The sequence below is a fragment of the Drosophila serrata genome, unplaced genomic scaffold, assembly GCF_035046125.1.
Source record: "Drosophila serrata isolate PLE 108 unplaced genomic scaffold, ASM3504612v1 contig_272, whole genome shotgun sequence".
Taxonomy (NCBI): Eukaryota; Metazoa; Arthropoda; class Insecta; order Diptera; family Drosophilidae; genus Drosophila; species Drosophila serrata.
This window is the reverse complement of record NW_028257170.1, coordinates 9,850,563-9,860,831: the sequence shown is the minus strand read 5'-3', so window position 1 is coordinate 9,860,831 and position 10,269 is coordinate 9,850,563. Positions and strand designations below refer to the sequence as shown.

Sequence of the window (10,269 nt, the reverse complement as noted above, 5' to 3'; positions counted from 1 at the left end):
TGACTGACTGAAAGACTGACTGACTGACTGAATGACCGAGTGACTGATCGATCGGCACGAGCTGCCAGCACGAGCAGCACGCTCAATTGGGGCTGCGGCTCGTGTTGCTGATTGCTGCCGGAGCGATCGCTGGACGCCGCCCCTGCCCCCCGTATAGCCGCTACCGGACCGCCTGTGAACCGCCCCTGGCCCAACCCGGACTACCACCATCTCCTCCTCCTCTGATAATCATCTCGTGCGTCAGCAAAGCCCGAGCACTTTAGACTTGGAGCTCCGCTATTGGGAGCCCATGATATGGCAGTGTGATGCCTTGTCTCGCCTCGGCTTGTCTTGGCGTGCTCCCCTTCGGAAGCACCTTCCTTCGGCACCAACAGCCTATTTGCCCATTCACTAAGCTCCACAATTAACGCTGGCATTTTTATAGATTTGAACTTTCTAATTACCCGGCTCATTGGCGTCTTTTCCTGGGTGGGCCCATGTTTTGTGTTTTTTGAATGGAGACTCTGCTGTGAACTTTGGCCAATTAATTCCAAGATATTCATCGACAGCCTAACATATTCAGCGACCAGCTGAAATTCATTTCGGTAAATGCCATGGCAAGTCATTAGCTGGCAAGAATTAACATTTACACTCACAGTTCTGTTTGACATTCAAAGAACCAGCAAATGTTTTCTTACTAATTTAAGAAAACAATAAATTACAAAGTACATAATATGAAATTACTCAGTTTGTTAAAAGTTTTCCAACTTAATTTACTATATTTGTTCCAATAATTGTATTGTTTAAACCAAATCAAAATCATACTATTATAGATGTGTGGTTATCTTAACGACTGTTTATTTGATCTAATTACAATTTGGTTCTTCGATCTGGAACAGCAATCTATGAATAACAGTGTTCATTTTGAATACTTAACATAATTTGTTCAAATATGGCTATTAACTTTATAATATGTAAGGTCTTAAATTAAGCCAGATCATTGCTAATGAAGGATAATCTGTTAAAATTGACCAGCAAAACTCCAATATCGGAATACTTTTTAATACTAAGCTGAAATAAATTGAAATGTTCTTAATTAAACATTTGTATTCATTCAAATAAAAACATTTTGTATTTTTAATTACTTAAACTTAATCATAATTTGTAGTTATTTAAGCTATTAATCTATTACAAAGTTGCTTTGTTTTTTAAACAGACTATTGTGATTTTTTGAAAAACAATTAATTCTGTGTACTAAGTGGAGGTGCCAAGTACTTTTCAGCTGTCACTTAACTCAACCGATAATTCAATAATTGAAAAGTGAGGGAGGGAAAAGCAAAACATATACATTTATCTAAAATTTTGATTGTTTGCTAAAGCTATAGAAGCTATTGTTTGTCTGAGTTGGCAACTCGTGATACTCACAATTTGTGCAGCGATCAGTGGCTCTCCGCAATCGAATTGAAAACGCCATCATGCTCCATTAACCCCTGGGCGCCAATGCTGGCGCCCTGTGACCCACCACCACCCCCCTTAGCACTCCAGCAAAAGGGGTGGTAAAGGGGGGTTGGTGGGGTTCTCAGTGGGGGCTTTCAACGCTTTCGCGATCAATTGCACGTCGCGCTCATCGCCCAGCGTTCGGTTATCGTCGTTCAATGTTCGGCTATCGAAGATCCCCGATCCCCCATTGGCACTCGCTTGCTCGCTCGCTCGCGCTATTGGCCTCCATTTGGAGCTGACGCCAGCCGCGGCACGTGCCGCACAATCTTTGTGCGGTTCCATTGCTCTTTCCCAGTACCGCTCCTCTGTACCGCTCTCCCTCGGTACCCTTTCCCCCCTTCGCCGTGGAAGCGGCCTCCGTTTCCGTCGCCGCGTTGTTTGTTGTTTGCTCATGAGCTTTTGTTATTTTTCCACCCGTTGTTGACTTTTGCTCTGTCGCCATGCCGGATCGTCGGGCAGGGTATAGCTTCCCCCCTTTCCGTTGCCACAGCAATTTCATCTAGTATCCACAATGGATGGCTCTTTTTTCTGGAATTACCTGGATTTGGCCAGTGTTGGTACTTCCTAAGGTAGTCCTAAATTCCAAGGTACCGTTTAATTTTAAGTTTAATTTTTGGGAAAACTTACTAATGTAACTAGGAACTATAAACCATTAAAAAATCGTATACAATTTGTTTTTTCTGTCAGTCATGTCTATATTAACTCGGCTGTTGATATTGATAAAGAATATATATGATTTTTAGGGTCGGAAACGACTCCTCCACGCTAGCTTATTAATAAATATAATTAATTTTATATTAATTATAATAATAATAGTAATTAATTATTATTTCCCTCCAGAAATATAAAAATTTATTTATTATTCTTCCACTTTCCCTTTTTGGAAGTATTTCTGATTTAGGGAGGTGCTCTTGTTCGTACAATTCGTAATACCTAGAGACAACTTTTAAATATTTCCTTCAATTTTAAAAATTGGTGTGCTAAAATAATTTTAATAACTACTCATAGACTAGAAGACATATCTTCCTTAAACCAAAGCTTAGCTCTACCTAAAACCATAAATGATATCCTAATTCTTCAAATATGTTGCTTAAAATGTTGAGTTAAAAATATCCTCTGATAATGCTCTAATATATTTTATTTACCAACAATCCAATTACTGTATTTGCACAGGTAGTATAACAGAGATAAGGGCCAGGTAAATGAGTACATGTGAACCCCCTGGAATAACTGGCATCACTGGTTCCCATCCGATTTTTTATGAGCCAGGCGTGTGTCGAGATTTGCATGTTATTTTTATTTATTTATTATTTTTACTTTGGGCGCACCTCAGTGGGTCAGCGCGTTTTGCACAATTTCCTCCCCGCCCCAAAAAACAAACAAACTTTTCCCTTTTCCAGCAGAAATTTAATAATATTTTCTTTTGGCCCGTGTGCGCTGCCCCTTTCTTTTTCGGGTTGCTTGCGTAAGTGGGATTATGTAAGCGTTGCATTGACTTTGGACCGGAATGCCAATTAAATGCGAGCATTTCAGTTGACATTGTGCATTTTTTCGCATTTCGTTTTGCTCCTCTTTATTTCCTGGCGACTTGAGAAGCAATGGATCTGCACTTAAAAGGGGGAGCGGCGTCGGTCACCCTACGCCGGGCGTCGACGGCAGAAACTGGAAGCAGAAGTCGGTATATACTTGACTATTGCCCCCATTAAATATTATTCCTAACTCATTATCGGATTATTTTCAATGTTATATAATTAATTTGATAGTTTTAATGGAAGTTCTCGGATGGAAAATGTCACCTGAGTGTTGCGCAATTGAAAGGTTTGAAAATAATATTAAATATTTATTTCCTTTGCTTAATTTTAAAAGTTAATTTAGTATTCTACCAATAAAAATAATATAATAAATGTATTTTCTTATATTATGGTAAAGTAATATAAATAATTTAAATATTTACTACACTTCAAATATATATGTAAAATAAATAACAACAAGTTCTTTTATACATAATTATTCTTATTACATAATTATTTACATAAATGCTCATTAACCTTAGACCTTAGTTTAATAAAACTGATGTAATAGAAAATAGATTTATTACGGAATAGATCACCTTTGAGATTATTACTTGAGAATAAATAATACATGGCGTATACGTAATAATTTAATAACTGTTTTATAAGAGTTCACTTCTTATTTAATATCTATAATAATTACTTACCTTGCTCATAGTTAATAATATAAACCTTCTAATTAAAAGAAGCGTTGACCTATTAATAATTTTATATATTATTAGTTCGATTTTTCTTCACTCTGGAAACCAACAGGTAAGTGCTCGAGAATTCGTCATAATACGGTTATCCCCAAATGAAAATGCCTCTTCAGATTTCACGAGCGCTTAAATGCTTTTGGGTTCAATAATTCTTTTACGTAAAACCATGGAAACAAAAAAAAATGAAGCGTGACGCTTACACACGCTTATGTAAGCCGAAATTAAAAAATAAAATAAATAAAAAATGCCAGAGCAAAAGGAAGCAATTCCCGTGACATGAGAATGGAGCCATTACTTACGCAACTTCTGCACTGACCATTTGACAACCCAAAGGCCTAAAAAAAAGGCTTAAAAAAGTGTTGATTTTGAAGATTTGTTTGCGACACGCAGATCATACACAGCACGCGTTTGCGAAAGAGGCGAAAAAAATAAAAATAAAAACAAATAAAGACGCTCGAAGTTTGTGGACTTTTGGCAGTAAGTTTGCACTGAGCCATAATTACGAAAACGTGCCACGGCTCGCAGCCTCGCCGGATCGAATCTCTTCCTAGAATTGGCCAGTTTAGAACCCAGGCGCGTTTCGTTGTCAGCTAATCGAACTTTAGTTGGACCAATCACTCACCAGTGGGAATACACAGGGAAAATTATCTGAAAACTATTAGTTTACTTGAAAGAAATGTATGTCATTTAAAGCGGATGTTGGAGAAATAAATTTGTTAAATACTTATTTTACATCATTTAGCCATAATTTAATTAAGAATAGAAGGTTCTATATACTATATATAATTCCTCTTAAATACCCATTTATTACAGAAAAGGGTACTAGTTGTATTTTATTTATTCTTTTTAAAAATGCAGCTAAGAAAGAATACAGTTAGGTACCATTTTAGTTTAGTTTTTAGTTGTTTATACCTACTTTTCACAATTATTAATTTAATTAAGAGTGGAAGGGTCTTATATACTCTAAAATACTTATTAATTACATAAGGATGTATTGATATAAATTTATTTAATTCATTTTGAAAAAGCAGCCAAAAAGGCTTTACACTTTGGAAAATAATGAATGAATCAAACAAGAAGTCGTTCAATATTTAAGATAAGATTATGTATTTAAAAGAATTCAAAATTTTTCTTCAAGTGCATTAAAGCAGAGCTCGTTAACTTCAATGAGCAAACAAAGTGGAACACACACGCGCAGAAACTATTTACATACTATTGATTTATGAGGTATTTTGTCTGGTCTGTCTGGAGGGGAAATCCAGCACGACTCCCGATGGTTCTGGGCCCCAAAAACCCATTCCCACACCCCTTCCCGATCCGATCCCGTTTTTGATACCCACCTGTTTGTCAGTTACCTGGTCCTCTGGCTGCATTATCTAATTTGGAATATCGCATGGCGGCAACGGCGGCGGCATTTCTAACATCAATCAAACGCCCACACAAGCTCTGTGGCCCATTCCATTCAGCTAATTGACAGAACGTCAGCTGCAAATTAAATGTCGGAAAATAGCAGTTACAGTGGATACTGAGGTGGGAAGTACTAAGTACAGGGTTTTTAAATTTAGCATTAAATTTGGGATTTAAGATAAACTAAAAGGGATTCATTATAAGGAGAAGAAAAAGATAAAATATTCTTATAAATAGTCAAATTTCAAAGAAAATTTTAAGAGGGAAGACTACTCAAAACCATGATAAATATACAAGAATGATTTTATATGATATATCTTGAAAGTAAGAAAGTAAGCAGTAAATAATAAGAAAAAAACATAACATTTATGAAGATTTTATTCAATAGTTCCTACTTTAAATATGGGAGAAGAAAAGAGAAAATATTCCTATAAATATAAATATTTAACAGAACATATTAAGAGGGAACCCTAAAGACTAAACTATTGAAAATACTCGAATAAATTTATAGGAAATTATTTTACTTGAATACGAAATAGGGTAAATATTTAAGAAAGACAAGTTTAACAATTCTTACTTTAATCGTAGGAAAATCCCAGTAATATATCATGTATTAAAATACTTAAAGTCATATTAAACAATAAGTAAGCCTCAACTTAAATTTGAATAACTAAAGCCATGGCTTGTCGCCTTTAAAATGGAAACACAATGTCCCAACTTATACTAAATATTAATACAATCACGGAAATATACCAAACACCTTTTATTGCTCCAAAAGAATGCCAAGCACAGATCAGATCACAATCTGGAACACCAAAAGGTGCTGATGGTGCTCCAGTTGGCTAATTTGGGATGCAAATCCGATCTAGGCAAACATTCGGGTTGCCAATAGACAAGCCAGACTGGGCCATTATCCATACATATATCCACATGTCTGTCTATATAATAGCTGTATGGAGTGTGCTGGGAATGTCGCCGCGAATTCCACGAAGTGGAATACAATCAAATGGAACAAAAGTGGAAAAATAAAAAATAATATTATAAAATTATAAACCGCAATGAAGCGTGTGAATTCAGCTGCAGTCGCGTGGACTGCGGTAGACTATGACAGAAGCGCGGCGCGTGTGGCTCCGGCGGATCAGTGGTTGGGATGGGGTACGGAGTGACTCTGTGGGTTGAGAGTGGGGCCCGTCCCTGGGACCCAGCACCACCTGCCCTGCCCCCGCCACTTGGAACGGCATCTCAGACTGGTTTTTGTCTCAGCGCTATTTGCTTTATTTCCCTACCTTTATTTATGATTATTTTTAACTCTTTTTGCTTTGGCAAACACGCGCTCGTTGGCTAATTTTTCTTGTATGGATGGGAGCTTGCTTTCTTTTTTTGCGGCGGGGGAATTCCAGAAACCTTTGAATGCGACGGGTTTTTGGCCAGGCTAACATTTTAATGCCAAACGGCCAGACAAGCGACGACGGATGGCACCGACCCGACACGCTGCAAATTCTAATTAATGACAGTTTTAGACATTTTTGCGCTAGACGGCGCCAAAGACAAAGCCACAAAAAAAACAAAGAAGATATAAACCCGATTCGAAAAGGCAGCATCCAAAAAAAACAACATCTTCTCTTGGCTGTACGGTGTGTCTGTGTCTTGGCCGTAGATTTTTGTGGCCGCAGGGCGGATCGGATGATCGTATTATATAAAGAAGGGTTCAGAATAATGATCGACATGCGGATTCTAAGTATGACTTTGCCTTGATATTGCCGGATGAGAGATGTATCAATCATGTATCTTTCAGGTTTGATAAGATACAAGCCACTTCAAGTGGATTTGGATATATTTCAAAAAGTACATTTAATGGAGATGTTACTGATGAAAACCACATTAAAATAAATTAAATTATATCTCTCTTTTAACACTTGTTTGTTTTAAAACATATTTATCAATATCGCACCTTTTAATCTCAACAAGATCAAATATTTAATTCGTTAATTACTTGTATTTATTTAAAATAATTCATTTGCATGAAGCTGTTAATCAACTCTTATCGCAATAAGAATAAATGTATATATTATTTATTCTTACATTATTTTTCAACAGATGCTTATAAAACATAACAATTTATTATGAAAATATGATGATTGCAAGCACATGAAGTATTCAAATGTCAAATCGCCGCTTAATATTTATATAAAACCGTAGAGATTCAAGTTGACTTTCAACCCTTATCGTCTCATTCCTAATACGTAATCATTTTAATATTATTTCATCAATTCTTGGCCTTAAAATATGTTTTATGGGGGGAACTTTTAGTGTAAAATCCGTTTAGAATCCACCCAAGTTCCGAGTTACAAGCCCAGTTCCGTATTGCATTCCCCCAACTAAATCACGGCATTGCTCAGCCGCAGGTTCCGAGAATAGACGGAGATCAACCCCACATCCTGCAGTTACTTAGTGATCTCCAAGAATGCCAGTCATGAAACCCAATGGGAGTCACTGGGAGTGACTCACTCCCAAAGCCAGTTGGACATCGGTCTGGCGTCATTAAAGTGGGCGGTGATCGCTGATCACCTCACTCGGTCGGTGGGTGGGCCGTGGGAGAGTCGTTCGGCAAGGTCGTTGCGTCAGCGTTCCACGGTGACGTTGTCAGTGTACTTTGCCCCAACAACAGTCTCTGTCTCTGTCTCCGCCGACAGGTTCTGGTGCTTGGTGCTTGGTGCCGTTCCAGCGGTTTCGACGGGTAACCACATCGTCGGGCCCGCTCCGCCGGCTGATAAGCTGTTTACGACGTCTTGACTTGGGCCGTGGCAGACAATCAGTCATACTATACTATACATACTATACTGTACTATAATATATAGCCGTATAACTGTCGCATGCGGGCGGAGGCTTATCGGAGTGCTCACTGTGCGAGGAATCAAATGGTGAAATACTCGACTCTGCGCACTGCAGCGCACGTAGACGCCGTCTTCTGAGACACAGGAAGAAAAATCTATAAGGAAATATATATGGGAAATAAGTAAATTCAAAGAAAAATAAAGCTAATGAATGGGAAAGATTTAAATATAAAGGGGAAGCACAAAGTATCAAAGCTTCAAGCTGTTCAACAACATTTTGTGCTAGACTTTTCTGGATCCGTTTATGAATTATAGTGTCACAAAGGAATAAATGGGTATACACATGTTTAAAACTACTGTATGGGTTAGTAAGGATTATAGCCTTATGAGCTTAATACATTAAATTCCCATTGGTATTTAATTTTTCTGGTGATCTTTCGTGGTAAATGAAATATACTGTACTTGTGTTCTAACATAAACCGATATGTCTATGAGATGCTTATATTCTAGTCTTGATTTTTGTATTATGTGTATATTAATTCAATAAAAAATGCTCATATATTTTTCTTCTTTTCCTCAATTATAACCTTTTAAAAATTCGTTATTAAAGGCAATAAAAAATGCTTTCTTCAGTGTACTCCTGGACCCCATCGAGTAGTACGTGTTGTGGTGCATGGGACTCGCTGTGCCTTATCTGTGTCCCGGGCCGACTTTAGTCAGCGACTAAGGGCTAGGCCAACACTTGTGCTTTCAATGTTTCTATGTGGGTCACATCGCTCGACTTTCGATTAAAGACTTTGACGTCAGCAGCAGCAGATGCCGAGTGCCTTGTGCCTTGTGGCTGGTGCCTTGCCGGAACTCGAGTTGCTGGAATATCAGCCTAAAGATCGTACGATGCATGCAATCGGCATGATTTCGACTTGGTAGCCACGTCTGGTGAAGGAAAGAAGAATGGTATTGGTTGTAGATTCCCACACATTCAGCCAAAGAACTCATACCAAACGCAGATCTAATCGGGGGGACCGTATTTCCTTTTTTTCGGGGCTCGACTCATTTCCGGATAGTAATACTATATCTGAATATGAGGAGTGTGCTGAATGTGAAAGCTAAAATTAAAGAAAAAACTATAATCAATTAGCAATCGATAATGCTTAGTTTTGTGACCTTAAAAGGAGCGATTTTTTGCGGAACTACGTAATTACCTTATCTTTCGGTTATTTACAAATTCCAATCTGTAATCAAAGGGAAAAGTCTTATAAAAATGTTAAGAAAGGCAAAGGAAATGAAGCCTTTAAATAAGTTATGATAAAAGAGTGGTAATTGTTCAGTTCCGGTAATTGACTGATTCTGTGGTGGTATGTCATGGTAGGAAAATAAAGAACTTATTCAAAATGAATAGTTTTAATGATAAAGTATTTCAGTTTTTAAAAGATGTGCGTTTCATGACTTTCGAATTTTAATTACCTTTGAACTTGTTTAAAATACATATAAAATACATATAATATATATTTACCACAAATGAATCTGTTCCAGTTTCTCATAGGAGAAAGGTATAGGAAATTGTTAGATAAACCCATGAATTATAAAACCATGTATTCCTTTTTTATCTAAGAACTAATGCTTTATAAAAATGCTTTCGACTCCTTACTAATATGTGTAGTTTTAAACCACAAATTGTAATACTATCCAACTGCTTAGCCACACAATATCTCTTTCATCAGAATTTAACCCCAACTAACTTGGCTTATTCAGTCTGATTAGAATGTCATTATGACACATCCCCTTTCACGTGGCCCGTCTAAATATAGGCCAATCTTGGCAACGGAGCGGAAAGTACTGAAAATACCTTTAAGCTGGTCCAGACAGAGAGATTCACACCGATATGGAAATTTTTGTGGTCCGCTAATTGTGACATCTAAATCAAATGTTATCAGGTGTTAAGTTAAAAGTCGTAAAGCTTGTAAATACGCTTGGAGTGGTGGGTCTATCTAATGATAGTAAATGGGGCTCTCCGCGGGGTCCAAGAAACTCTCCGTAGTTTTCCATGGCGTCCGAGTCGGAGTCGGGGCTGCCACAAAAATAAAATCTTCCGCTCTAGGCGGTGCCCAAGGGTGTGAATTGTCAACAATGGTGGCACATTATGGGTAGACGGGGGCACGATTAACCCCCTGTGGCCGGTGGCTACTGGAAAGTCAGACTTGGGACTTGCGTCACTCTCGACCACGATGTCTCCGGCTGAGCCCAAGGCGTTAAGTTTGCGGTTAAACCTCGCGTCCGATT

At 37.9% G+C, this 10,269-nt stretch overlaps 1 pseudogene across 1 annotated transcript; it reads right to left on the bottom strand.

The window, feature by feature from the left end:
• Positions 1-7,256: 7,256 nt before the first annotated feature.
• On the bottom strand, positions 7,257-8,546 carry LOC147643549 (uncharacterized; annotated as a pseudogene). Its single transcript, XR_015271894.1, has 2 exons — positions 7,735-8,546; positions 7,257-7,700 (listed from the first exon to the last, which is right to left on the bottom strand). The product of XR_015271894.1 is annotated as an uncharacterized LOC147643549 (transcript).
• Between the last annotated feature and the right edge of the window lie 1,723 nt (positions 8,547-10,269).